The sequence below is a fragment of the Taudactylus pleione genome, unplaced genomic scaffold (genome assembly GCF_031769625.1).
Source record: "Taudactylus pleione unplaced genomic scaffold, aTauple2 ptg000061l, whole genome shotgun sequence".
Lineage (NCBI taxonomy): Eukaryota > Metazoa > Chordata > Amphibia > Anura > Myobatrachidae > Taudactylus > Taudactylus pleione.
In genome coordinates this window covers 2,810,367-2,824,236 of record NW_028284463.1, presented here as the reverse complement: position 1 = coordinate 2,824,236, position 13,870 = coordinate 2,810,367, and positions in this window count along the sequence as shown.

Genomic DNA, 13,870 nt, shown 5'->3' with positions numbered 1-13,870 from the left:
GACAGTGTCTTCTGATTGCTTGAGATTGAGTCATTGCTTAACATTGGAAAAGTCAATTGCTATTTTTACATCTCCCCTAAAAAACTCCTTTACCTATTCTGATTATGGGCTCTATTTACTATAATCCACATTTGTAATGCAGATTGTAGTGTGATATTATCGACTGAATTCGCATTGTTAATTCCGGCAATATCACAGGGATTTCCTAAAAATCCCTTGCAGGGACAGAGCTTGCAATAAAGCTCTGTCCCTGTTAATCCCCTTTGCACACTAGTCAGGGTATTTTTAAAAAAAATACTGTGACAAAGTGCAGATGCATGCGCCGACCGACCATCACTGCTACACCCCCCCGGTGCTAAGCCCTGCCACCCAGTGCTAGGCCTTGCCCTTGCAATATCAGACCTCCATGCTACCCCCCTCCCTCAATAGCACTTACCTGCAGTCATCGGTGCACTGGTGATGTCTTCCATGCCTCCGGTCAGCTGCCATCCCATACTGTACTGGGACATGGTCACCTGATGACCAGGCCGCAGTGCACTATGGGAGACCAGCTGACAAGAAGGAGACATCACCGGAGCCCTGATCACGGTCCCTGGAGTCAGGTAAGTAAATTTTTTTTTTACTTTTTTTTTTTTTGCAGAGATCAGCTTGCGGTCTGTTTAGACCACACAGCAGATCACTGGGACTGGCTCTGGGCTCTGCTCTGCCCATTACAGCAGAGTAGGAGCCTGGTAGCTGGGGGAGATCATCGATAATGCCACCTCCAGGTATTTTTTTCACTAGTTATTTTAGTAACTACCAGGCAGATCACATTTCCCATTACAATTATGGGAAATGCAATCTGCTTACTAAAAATAAGTGATACTAAGGGGTTGGAGTAGAATTTTACGAATTCTACTCCAATTGCCCTGTAATAACTATAGGTGATACTAAAATAATGTGAAGAGTGTGTGAAAAAAAACCCTTTTCACTTTATTTTAGTAATAATAATGATAATAAATAGAGCCCTATATCACTACATTTGTGTATGAAAATCAAATGTCCTGAATAAGTATTGATTACCAATAATATATTCCTTTCTTTGACAATAACCTAGTTATCAAGAACTTAACAGCCAATATACCTTTATCAGTCACAGTCAGCGGTGGTTCCTACCTCTATGTCATAGGTGTCTCAAATGTGTGTATGAGCGGTATCACAAACCTGCACATGCACACAAAGCAACAAGCAGGATTCTAGGGACTGCATCGACTGCAGCCATAGGAAGTTGGTAGGGGCTGCCGCTATAGCAGGGGAGTGGCTTCCCATTGGAAGTGCTCTCTATGATAAGTGTATTCCAGAATGACAGTCCCAGGAGGATAGAACACATCCCCTTGTACTGCCTGTCCATTATGTTGATAGCAAGGAGCGCTTCCAATGGGAAGCCACTGCCCTGCAAGGCTTTCATTGGGGTGGCAAATTTGACTGGAGGGAGGGGGTGGCAAGGTTAAATCTGCCACTGGTCACAGTATATTAAATAAAAAATATTTGCACTTTGATTGGAAAATGCAGTACTACAGTAAATCATATTAAATAAAAAAATTGGGTTTCAATATTGGAGTAATTAGCAATGTAAAATGTCACTTCTTTTTTTCTCATATTACCTACAGAGTATATCACAGCTTAGCAACTTCCTTACACACACTTCTAGGCATATGCAACTAGATGCAAGTTCCATACTGTGAAGTCACAAATTAACAATCTGCTCATATTGTGTTATTTTTTTATGCCAAAAATTTTGGAGCAGCTCATCCAATTCAATTAGAAACAGAAAGATGTGGGCATTGCATGGGCATTGTGTGTTGACTCCTCAGTGTGCACTCTATGTGAGGTGCATGATAAAGGGGTGAAAGCACCCTTATTAAGTATAAAATAAGACAGTAAATGGCTATAAGGATAGAGTAGGATACTGTTAGTGACCATAAGCAAGGATGTTATTATATGGTTACACAGGATTGGTTTGTACAACTTATATTAATGAATACAAAATAATAATCAGCATGTGTATGTCATCAAATAAAAGTGTTTAGAATATTTTGATGTCTCAAAATAATGTCTCTATTGTGCATACGGAAAATCATTACACCCAATTTCTCTGCATTTAAGAGAATATTATATGAAAAAGGAATTGTCTTTATTGCCTATATACAGTGCATCCAGAAAGTATTCACAATGCTTCACTTTTTCCACATTTTGTTATGTTATAGCCTTATTCCAAAATGGAATAAATTAATTTTTGTCCTCAAAATTCTACACACAATACCCTGTAATGACAACGTTTAAAAAGTTTTTTTGAGATTTTTGCAAATGTAATAAAAAAAAACACTAAGATATCACATGTACATAAGAATTCATGGCCTTTGTCATGAAGCTCAAAATTGAGCTCAGGTGTATCCTGTTTCCACTGGTCATCCTTGAGATGTTCCTACAGCTTAATTGGAGTCCACCTGTGGTAAATTCAGTTGATTGGACATGATTTTGAAAGGTATACACCTGTCTATATAAGGTCCCACACTTGAGAGTGCATGTCAGAGCAAAAACCAAGCATGAAGTCCAAGGAATTGTCTGTAGACCTCCAAGACAGGATTGTCTCAAGGCACAAATCTGGGGAAGGGTAGAGAAAAATATCTGCTGCTTTGAAGTTCCCAATGAGCACAGTGGCCTCTATCATATGGAAATGGAAGATGTTCGGAACCACCAGGACTATTCCTAGAGTTGGTTGGCCATCTAAACTGAGTGAATGAGGGAGAAGGGCCCTAGTCAGGGAGGTGACCAAGAATCCGATGGTCACTCTGTCAGAGCTACAGCATTCCTTTGTGGAGAGAGGAGAACCTTCCAGAAGGACAAACATCTCTGCAGCAATCCACCAATCAGGCCTGTATGGTACAGTGGCCAGGCGGAAGCCACTCCTTAGTAAAAACCACATGGCAGGCCACCTGAAGTTTACCAAAATGCAGCTGAAGGACTCTCTGGTCTGATGAGACTTAGATTGAACTCTTTGGTGTGAATGCCAGGCTTTATGTTTGGAGCAAACCAGGCACTGCTCATCACCAGGCCAATATCATCCCTACAGTGAAGCATGGTGGTGGCAGCATCATGCTGTGGGGATGTTTTTCAGCGGCAAGAACTGGGAGACTAGTCAGGATAGAGGGACAGATGAATTCAGCAATGTACAGAGACATCCTGTCTGAAAACCTGCTCCAGAGCAATCTTGACCTCAGACTGGGGCGACGGTTCATCTTTCAGCAGGACAATGACCCTAAGCACACAGCCAAGATATGAAAGGAGTGGCTTCAGGACAACTCTGTGAATGTTCTTGAGTGGCCCAGCCAGAGCCCAGACTTGAATCCAATTGAACATCTCTGGAGAGATTGAAAATGGCTGTACACCGCCACTTCCCATCCAACTTGATGGAGCTTGAGAGGTGCTGCAAAAAGGAATGGGTGAATCTGCCCAAAGATAGGTGTGCCAAGCTTGTGGCATCATATTCAAAAAGACTTGAGGCTGTAATTGCTGCCAAAGGTGCATCAACAAAGTATTGAGCAAAGGTTGTGAATACTTATGTACGTGTGATTTCTTCAGTTTTTTTTTTTTATTAAATTAGCAAAAATCACAAAAACACTTTTTACACATTGTCATTATGGGGTATTGTGTGTAGAATTTTGAGGACAAAAATTAATTTATTCCATTTTGGAATAAGGCTGTAAAATAACAAAATGTGGAAAAAGTGAAGCGCTGTGAATACTTTCCGGATGCACTGTATAACTATTTAAGCACCTCTTAATACATTATTATTAATTTTATCCTGATTTTTTTACATTATAAAGGACTTTAAATAAATGATCACTGACTCAACTAAAAGCTGCTTTTCTTCCTTAGGAATCCATGGTAACTTAATGAGATTTTCTAATTGAATAGGAAAATTTGTGGCTGCAGTAAAAGGTTTAATTAATGCTGAATCTAACTAACGTGAAAATGTCCCAAGTCTGCTTGCTTAAAATTAAAACTTTACAAATAATGTTCTGCTGTCTCCTTTTAGTCTCTTAGAACAAAACAACACAGCAGATGAAATGCAGCGACCCATGTCTACAGGTTTCGTTGTTTTAATCATGAACTTACTGTTCAAATATTCTAACTTCTCTTTGTTTCTCAAACTTTTTTGGGGAAATTAATAAAGAGGATAACAGCTGGTGTAATGTGCCTATTATTAACAAAGCTGCATTTGTGATCACCAAGTCTATCACTCATTCTTCTCTTGGTATATCCCCTCAGCAAATTGGGGTCTCAGACAGGAACTCTTTTTCCTTTGCTATACAATCAGCTTATATAAAAATAATTTCCCCTGTATGCACAGCTTGTACACAAATCTCAGCACAAAATGTATAAAATAGAAATATATCTATCTCTACATAACATCAGATTAAGGTAATGACAAACAGCAGTACCTTAAAATAAAATTAGATTAAGTTGATAACAAACCATTAGCCTAAATAACATTATACAAAATAGTAACAATCTAGAAATATTTTTTTTACCTTGGGTGACCAAAACAGGTTCTAATCTGATGATAACATACCATAAGGTAGCTTCATTACCTTTCTCTGGACAAGAGCACCCAATGTACAGTAATAAGAAATGTTACCTTGAACTCTTGATGCTCTATGTCCAGATGAGGTCATCCTTTGCCAGCACTCACCGTTCATGTGCTCCAATATCCCGAAGGCAAATAAAGCTGTAATAACTGTGCTGAAGTGCTGTAAATGTCAGAAATGATTGCCTTTTGGCTTCAAGCAATCAATATATAAGTAGTATACATGCTACACTGTTCAAAGGCCGTGGAGCTACAGTAAAAGGAGTACCTGGAATTTTGAATAGAACTAAAACTGAATATGTTGGACAAATTCCAAAGGTAAAGAATATTCCATGTATGTCACTAAGGGTCAAGAATAATAATGAAAAGAAATCAGCTAAAAATAATGAACTTTATTAGGAGCACTAAAATTGTAGATATTGACACTGGGCCTGATTCAGACCCGGTCGCAAGCAGTGAGCGCTCACAACTGGGTTGATGGTGGCCCACAGTGCATGCACATGACGGAGCCAGTTCTGTCGTGCGCATGCGCGAGACCCAGCTAGCGAAGGGCAATCCATCGCTCTGGGTCTCGCACCAAAGGGGGCGAGCTGTCAATGTTGAGTGACAGCTTGCCCCCTTTGGTGGGCGGGCTGGGGGGGAGGCTGCCCAAATGGAGGCATTCCCATGAAAATGCCAGCCATTTGGGGGGCGGCCCCACTGACATCATGAGTGATGTCAGTGGAGAGATTCCGGCTCTGTTAGAGCCGAAATCTCTCTGGGGCTTGTGGCCACGAGACCCTAACACAAATAATTATTATATAAAGCAGCCCTGTGCTTGTGCAGGAGGTCATAGTAAGAGATTTGACATCACAGAAGAACTGGTGGATTGCATTAGAATGACAGGTGGTCATATATAATACTGAGATTGTAAATAGTAATGAATTTAAACATTCAGTGACCCATATTCCAATAGTTATTAGGGTACAGTTTATTGTACTCAGGATGCGGTCATAGTGTAAGGGGAGACATATAGCCACATATCAGTCATAGGCCATGATGAATAACAGAACCTCCTCCCCCGTGGCCACTGCTATATAAAAATAAAACTGTGTGAAGCATTGTGCAAAAGACACAATATTATTTCCTGATAACAACATGTCCCGAAACTTAGGGACAGTGACTAATGTGTATAATATGTCTACAATGGACAAATTGCAGATAAAGAGATACATTGGTTTATGTAATTGTGGTTCCAGGGCTATTACTGTGATATTAGAAAAATTCGGAGAGGTAAGTAACCATATCGGTGCAGGGTGTGCGGTGCGGGGCTCCCCTGGACCCAGGGGCCCATGTGCCCCACACACCTTGCACCCATTATAGATATGCCCCTGGTTCAATGACTGGCATCCATTTCTCTAATTTGCTCTTTTTATATTTTTTGTAATTATCTTATGTCTCATGACCTTACTGGAAAAAAATAGGATATAGTAAAATTTATAGCAGTATATAAAATCTCCAAACCTTGCAGAGTTCCACATGAATGAAAAAACAAAAAGTCAACATTTTAACATGAACTGTGGAAAATTTCAACACTTTAGCTGCATACTCACACATCGATTTCATTAATGAATGATTTTTGGAAATGATTTTCTCCCTTGAAAAAATTAACTAAAATCGTTTACTAAAGTTGTTCATTTACTATGTTCATTTAAATGTAATGAACGATTTTTTAGAACTACAAATGATTTTTGCATATTCCCTTACTGAAAATCGTTGAGTTGACAAGTCTGACTGAACTACAAACTACAAACGTGAATGCGCATGAAGGAAAATTGTTCATCGTTTGACTCAGAAAGTGAATGATTTTTACAAACGATTGTCGTTTAACGATAATCGTTCAAAAATACATTGTGTATGTACCTTAAGTCATTAAGTGTATAGGAATGTCATTAATACAGATGTGTCCTCATTCACCTAACATTTTTGCACCATATGGCACAAGATGTTTGATGTGATTTAGACACCACGCCATTGAAAATTTGTGCGTTTTGCATTTTATTTGCACCACATGGTGATTTTTTTTGCATGGCAGCTGCATGCCAATAGACTTGTAGTGTACTGGGGACATGGCAATTTTTTTTTTGCAATGATGACATTATAACTTCAAACAACACTGCATTGTAGAATGCATGGCAGGGCTCAGTGATATCAGTCCCCAGTCTCCTGCTTTTTTTTCACTGATTAGCAACTTTATCGCACTATGCACCACTAGTATGCAAATCCACTAGTAGTGTTCAAAGTATGAACACCTTCACGTTAGCAGGGTGAAAAAGTAAAGATGTGCACAGACCCCTGTGTTTTGATTTAGGTTCTAAATTATGATCGTGTATTGGTTCAAATTCGGTTTTGGTATTTGATTCTTTTAAAAAATATATATAAAAACAGCTAAAATTATTTATTTTGGACCTCTTGTTTTCCTGCAGTATTATTAACATCAATAACATTATTTTCCCATTATTTCCATTAATTTTTGCCCCCTTACCACACTCTAAATGCAATCCAAAATGTGAGATCCAATTTCTGAATTGCAAGAAGACCCGAGCTGGGACTCGATTCTACTTGGAACCCAAAAGTTATCTGAGTCAGGTCTAGATTTGATTAGGAACCCCTAAGTTTGGATGTGTTCATGTCTCTATAAAAAAGATGTATATTTAGCAAATATTGAGCAGAAAAGATACATGTCACTGTTTGATCGCATTTTTCATTGCATGCCTAATGGGGCTATTTTGCATGATTTGAGGATAGTTGTGTGTGTGTCTGTAGCAAGAGCTTATTGTCATTCAACTTAAAAAGTCAATAAAGATGTACAAGATATTTGAAATTTTTCATATTGTTTTTGCAGATTTTCAATTTTATTATATTTTTCTAGATGCATTACTCTCACCCATTACAAGCCTTTACAGTTATTTCAGATTATATTTTATTGTATATATTTCCATACATCAAAGCTTGTTTGAGACAGAAGAGGCTGGAGGAAAACTGTCAAATACTGGGATAAATGCCATGTTAAATATTACTAAAGTTAGTTCCTTAATAACCTCCTCAGAGCCTCTTTTACATCAGAGTTCTGTAGACTGTATATGATAGGATTTAACATGGGTGTAACTGTTGTATAGAATGCGGTGAACACAAAATCCATAACATCTGAGTACATTGGTAACAGGTAAGATAACAAAATGCATGAATAGTACATAGTGATAACGGAGAGGTGGGATAAGCAGGTGGAGAAGGCTTTTCTACTTCCATCACTGGAATTAATGTGCAAAACAATGGAGAAAATGTTTATGTAGGACTTCAAAGTGCATAAAAATGGGCTAAGTACAAATAACAATATTTCTAAAATAATTATTATATAAAGCAGCCCTGAGCTTGTGCAGGAGGTCATAGTAAGAGATTTGACATCACAGAAGAACTGGTGGATTGCATTAGAATGACAGGAGGACATATATAATACTGAGATTGTAAATAGTAATGAATTTAAACATGCAGTGACCCATATTCCCATAGTTATTAGGGTACAGTTTATTGTACTCAGGATGCGGTCATAGTGTAAGGGGAGACATATAGCAACATATCGGTCATAGGCCATGATGAATAACAGAACCTCCTCCCCTGTGGCCACTGCTATATAAAAATAAAACTGTGTGAAGCATTGTGCAAAAGATACAATATTATTTCCTGATAACAACATGTCCAGAAACTTAGGGACAGTGACTGTTGTGTATAATATGTCTACAATGGACAAATTGCAGATAAAGAGATACATTGGTTTATGTAATTGTGCTTCCAGGGCTATTACTGTGATTATAGAAGAATTCACCAGCACTCCAAGCAAAAATATCAATAAAAATAAACTGGAAACTAATTTCTTACTTTCTATAGTCATATCAGAAAATGCCAGAATGTGAAAATATTTCACTGACGTCTGATTCTTCATTATTTCTGTCGTGTCATTCTAGAGAGAAAAAATAATCACATGTCATATTTTACTTATATGATACATTGTTATCAAGGCTTCAACAATAAAATGTTGTTAATCTGTTTTCTTTGTGCTATCTTGATTTGCAATCATTGTCTGTGCATTTTATCATATCATACTCCATATCTTCATGTACCTGGGCTCATGCTGCATAAGCTGAAAGCAACACTATGGGCCTGATTTTGTCACACACAAAGTCATTGTTGGATGCAGTTGAGCGATTATTTTCTACCGTGCATCAATCTAAGTTACATTGTGCATGCGTCCCAAGTGCATCACCATTGTGTTTAAGAAGCATGGCCTGAGAAATGTCTTGAAAAAGTATTTGGTGTTCCCAGGCGATGACTAGGGGGAGGCTTTTCAGATGCTAGAAGATGGTCCTTCTTATGTGGTGTTATGGGAGTGTCAAAGGTGCGTTGCTGAAATTATTGTGAACTTATTATTGTTCACATTGGAAGAAATACTCCATACGGAGAATCTGTGGCTAACATGGGGCTGGGGCAAGTTTTGATGGTGTGACTGATGGTGGCATCTGAAGACACACAAGTATTTGACACTCAAAGTTTGCATTTCCATCTTTTCACATTCAGATGAATGCTTACACACCTGGAAGGGCTTGTAATGATATATGCATATACTGTAGTCACAAAAAAATACCAGCAAAAGGTGCACACACAGATGCTACAGCGTCCAACTCAGAACCAGAACCATACAATGTTGACTATCATGTAGTTGAGGAAATTACTGCAACTGTACATGTACGAAAATGTGTGCTGTTGTGATCCAGTCAGATGATTTCATAAATGCGGCAGAAAAGTGATGGGTGTTCCTGGGCGGTGACTGGGAGTTGGCTATAAATGCACCCAAAAATAGTCCGTTCAGTGGGTATGATATGGGAGTGTGGTGGGTGAATCAATGCAAGTGGCTGCATTCCTAGGCACTGCCATAGGAGGCCCTAGACATACAATACAACTGTACCTGCCATAGGACACATCAATCTGTATTACAGCATGCATGGGCGCTAAAAGTGGGTATCTTAGACCTTGCACATTTGGCCGAACGGATGTACACAAGGGAAGGGCTTTGTAGCGAAATTTGCATAAAGTTGCAGGCAGTTGACCATCAATAGGCACTGCTGTGCACACTTCTGTCTGTAACTCAGAATCAGGCCATAGTTGTCTGCAGTATAATGTAAGAGAAGCAACATTAACACCAACTGTAGCTCCAGTCCCTATTCCAGTGGTTCCCAAAATTTCTTGAATCACGGCATCCCAGAATGTCAAAATTTTTATCAAAGCACCCCTAAGCCAAAAGTTTTCAATTGAGAAATTTTACTCAATTTTTAAATTAAGTAAATTGTACTTATATGTCTTTCATAGGTTCTGTAATGTGATGATGGACAGAGTTGTGCATTGCTTTTCCATATATGTTTGGCAGCCACCAGCACTGGTTTTGCTTATCACAATGACCATAAATAATTTGATTTAGGTCTGTGGCACCCCTGCAAGTGCCCCATGGCACCCAGTTACAGAACCACTGCCCTACACTGACACAAACAATGGAAATACAGTGTTTTTGTTCTGTTCAAAAAAAATAATGCCTACAAAGTATTTGCTTTGAAGGTTGTGTTTATACATAATATTTTATTAAATTTCTATATTATTACTAATGCAATTATAACTATATTTTATAATTTCAAAATCAGTAAATTTAGGAAGCATATTCCATTAGTACAGTATGTAAAAGGGTAGATATGTTGTTGTTTAAAAAAAAATAATTATTAAGTCCAAACAAAATTGCAGAAATATACCTGGCTGTGATGCTGATTTTTATAATAAATACAAATCAATAATAGAAAATGTTCAATTATTATTAGGATTTACATTTGTATTTAATCTGGGACTTTTCTATAACACATATAAGTAAATATTACATATTTTTCTTACCATTGATATATATAAAGATATTAAAAGTTTTCAGAGCAGAATAATTTCAATAAAACATAAAACAACCCACTAGTTTAATGTAATATCTCTCGTAAGATTCAGTAATAGTCTTCCATTGTTAATACTGTGTAAATCACCACTGCAGTTACACACATCATTCTCTAACATAACTTACAGCACCAAGAGGGATCTGAGTAGACTATTTATACACTGTTAACCGATACACAATGTTCATACATTAAAAATATATATACACCTATGGGAAAATTATAATGTTTAGAATTGCATGACCCTGTGGGGATTATTTTTTATATATTTTATTTTATTAAAGTGCAGTTACATTTCAGTACAACAAATACAGTTACAGTATATACAATTTATTATGCATATTATAGATTTTTGCAAATATACAGTTTATTGAAAAGGGGGTACAGATCTAAATTACTGCAAAATATCATAAATAAGTCTCTTTGAAGGGGAAATAAGTATAAAAGGAGATAGAGGAAACTTTTTGTTCATCATTGACAAACCAGGGTGTCCAAACTCATTAAATGTTATACTTAATGTAGTGTAAAATTTACTTTTTTTATTTGTGCATGCTAGACAAAGTTTTCAATAGCAGGAAGAGGAAGGGGGTTAAGATTATGTCCAGTTTTTGAGCCACAAGCATTTCACTACAGCTAGAATGTGAAAACTCAAACCTTATGATAAGTAAAATAGAAGGAAAGGCCATAAATCTTTGAGAATATCTAATTCCTCCCCTGAATTAGGGAAGTCAATCCCGGGATCCTGATCCATGGGATCCCAGGATTTAGCCCTAAAAGGCCAGTATTTTAATCTCAATCATGGAGACAGAAATCCTGAGGTTTCAGGATTAGTAAAAGAGGCCCATCTGCAAACCACCACAGCATGCAATGACCGGACTGCTTGAGCCTCAAGCATTAATTGGGCCCACCAGCTACATGCAGGGGCATATCTACCCATTGGCCACGATGGCACTCACCAGGGGTGCCGAACAAAGGGGGGGCGCCACCCGGCAGTGCCACCAGTAGCCAAGGGGTGGACAAGTCCCTCGACCCCACAAGTGTAGGGCTGACCGCAGTGAGAGTGGTCTGCCCTACACAGTTTACAAACAGACAGCCACCAGCGGCAGCTGTGTGTTTGTAATAACAGCCAGCTAATGAGAGTCATACAAACTCTCATTAGCTGCTGCATCGTCCGCGGAGGGAGCCGGCTGGAGCTCACTCATGAGCTCTGTGTTCTGGCTCCCCCCACAGCATGTGATGGGAGAGATATCATGACATCTCTCCCATGCAGGAGAAGAACGGGCCCGGACTCGGACAGTGGCGGTCGCATCAGGAGCAGGGACCAGGTAAGGGGGGGCACTGAAATAGAGGGTGTCCGCTTCTGGGGCACTTTATGGGGGGGTGCCCACTACAGTATTTGGGTGGCCACTACTGGGGGCAATTTATGGTGGGTGGCCACTACTGGGAGCTCTGTATAGGGGTGGCCACTACTGGGGGCACTGTATAGGGGGTCTACAACTTGGTGCACTGTATAGGGGACTATTACAGGGGGCTACTACTGGGGGCACTGTTTAGGGGGGCTACTACTGGGGGCAATGTATAGGGGGACTACTACTGGGTACTATTACTTGGTACACTGTATAAGGGGGACTACTACTGGGTACTATTACTGGGGCACTGTATAGGGGACTACTACAGGGGTCTACTACTGTTGGCACTGCATAGGGGAACTACTACTGGGGGCAATGCAGCATAGGGGGATTACTACTGGGGGCACTGTAAAGGGGGGGCTACTACTGGGGGCAATGCAGCATAGGGGGGATTACTACTGTGGGCACTGTATAGGGGGGGCTAATACTGGGGGAAATGCAGCATAGGGGGATGACTACTGGGGGATTACTACTGGAAGCACTGCATAAGGGGGGTAGGGGGGTGCCAGTACATTACATTGCCAGGGGCGCTTGGATCCCTAGATACACCCATGGCTACATGCATAGGACCGGGACAAACTGCAGTTTGCACTACTGGGTAAATCACATGAGAGTTTGCATGGGAGTCAAAAGGCTAATTGGAGGAGCCCATCACATGCTCCTCTGAGATGATCAGTAGTTGCCTCATGGCATCTGAGAATATGTTTGTTCTGCCAGCTGATTTATGTAGTGGCTTCTTGTGAGTACAGTGTATTCAAATACAATTCTCTATTCATTTGACTACTGGTGTGTAATTGTGTCCCTAACCCTCAGTCTCCATCACCCAGATTACAGAAAGTCATTGCAGAGTGAGTGACATGTAGTCAGCATTTAGGGTTGGTGACCAGGGTGGTGGTCAAAGAAATGCAGGTGTGCCTGTCCATTTGAATGCCATCATATGGCTGTGCTTAATTTATCCTCTGTGACAGCATACTCAGTTTAAGTTCTCACTGTGTGCAACGAGGTTAGCAATTTCAGAGTAAGGTCAGACCTAATTGTGTGTGAGGCTCTGATTGTTACTCAAAGGCACCAATATATATGCAGGATTGCAAGGTATTACTGATGTGAGATAGTGGTAGTGGGCATCGCTATGCTGGCTGTGCAACAGCATTGCAATTGCATTCAGTAGCATATTTTTGCAGCAGTCCTGCAAGCGTAATCACAGCCACGATTGCAATAGCGATCTATGCTAAAATGGGCCCAGTATAAGCTCTAACAAACATCTTGGACAAAGGGCAACATTTTTTATTGAAACAACCCCTCTGGTGCAGAAAAAGCTGACTTTTCTTTCTCGTTCACAGTTAACGGCACTTGCCAATTTCCTTTAGTTAAGTCAAGAGTAGTTAAATATCTGGCTATCCCCAGTCTTTCAATTAGTTCATCCACCCTAGGCATAGGGTAGGCATCAAATTTTGACACACTGTTCTATTTCCGGAAGTCATTGCAGAATCGCACACTCCTGTCAGGCTTTGGAATGAGCACAATGGGACTTGACCACTCACTATGCGATTCTTCAATTACAACCAACTCTATTTTTTTTTTTATTTCCTTCAACACTGATTCTCTTTGGGCTTCTGGTAACCTATAGGGCTTTAGGTTAACCTTAACCCCTGGGTCAGTGATTATGTCATGTTTAATGATGGTAGTTACCCCTGGTATGTCAGAAAACAGCACCCTATTTCTGATCAGAAGTTCCTTAACTTCCTGCTGTTGACTGGCTGACAGGGTTTTTGCCACTGTTACTTTGGGTACCATGGGCCCTTGGTTTACTGGAGGAA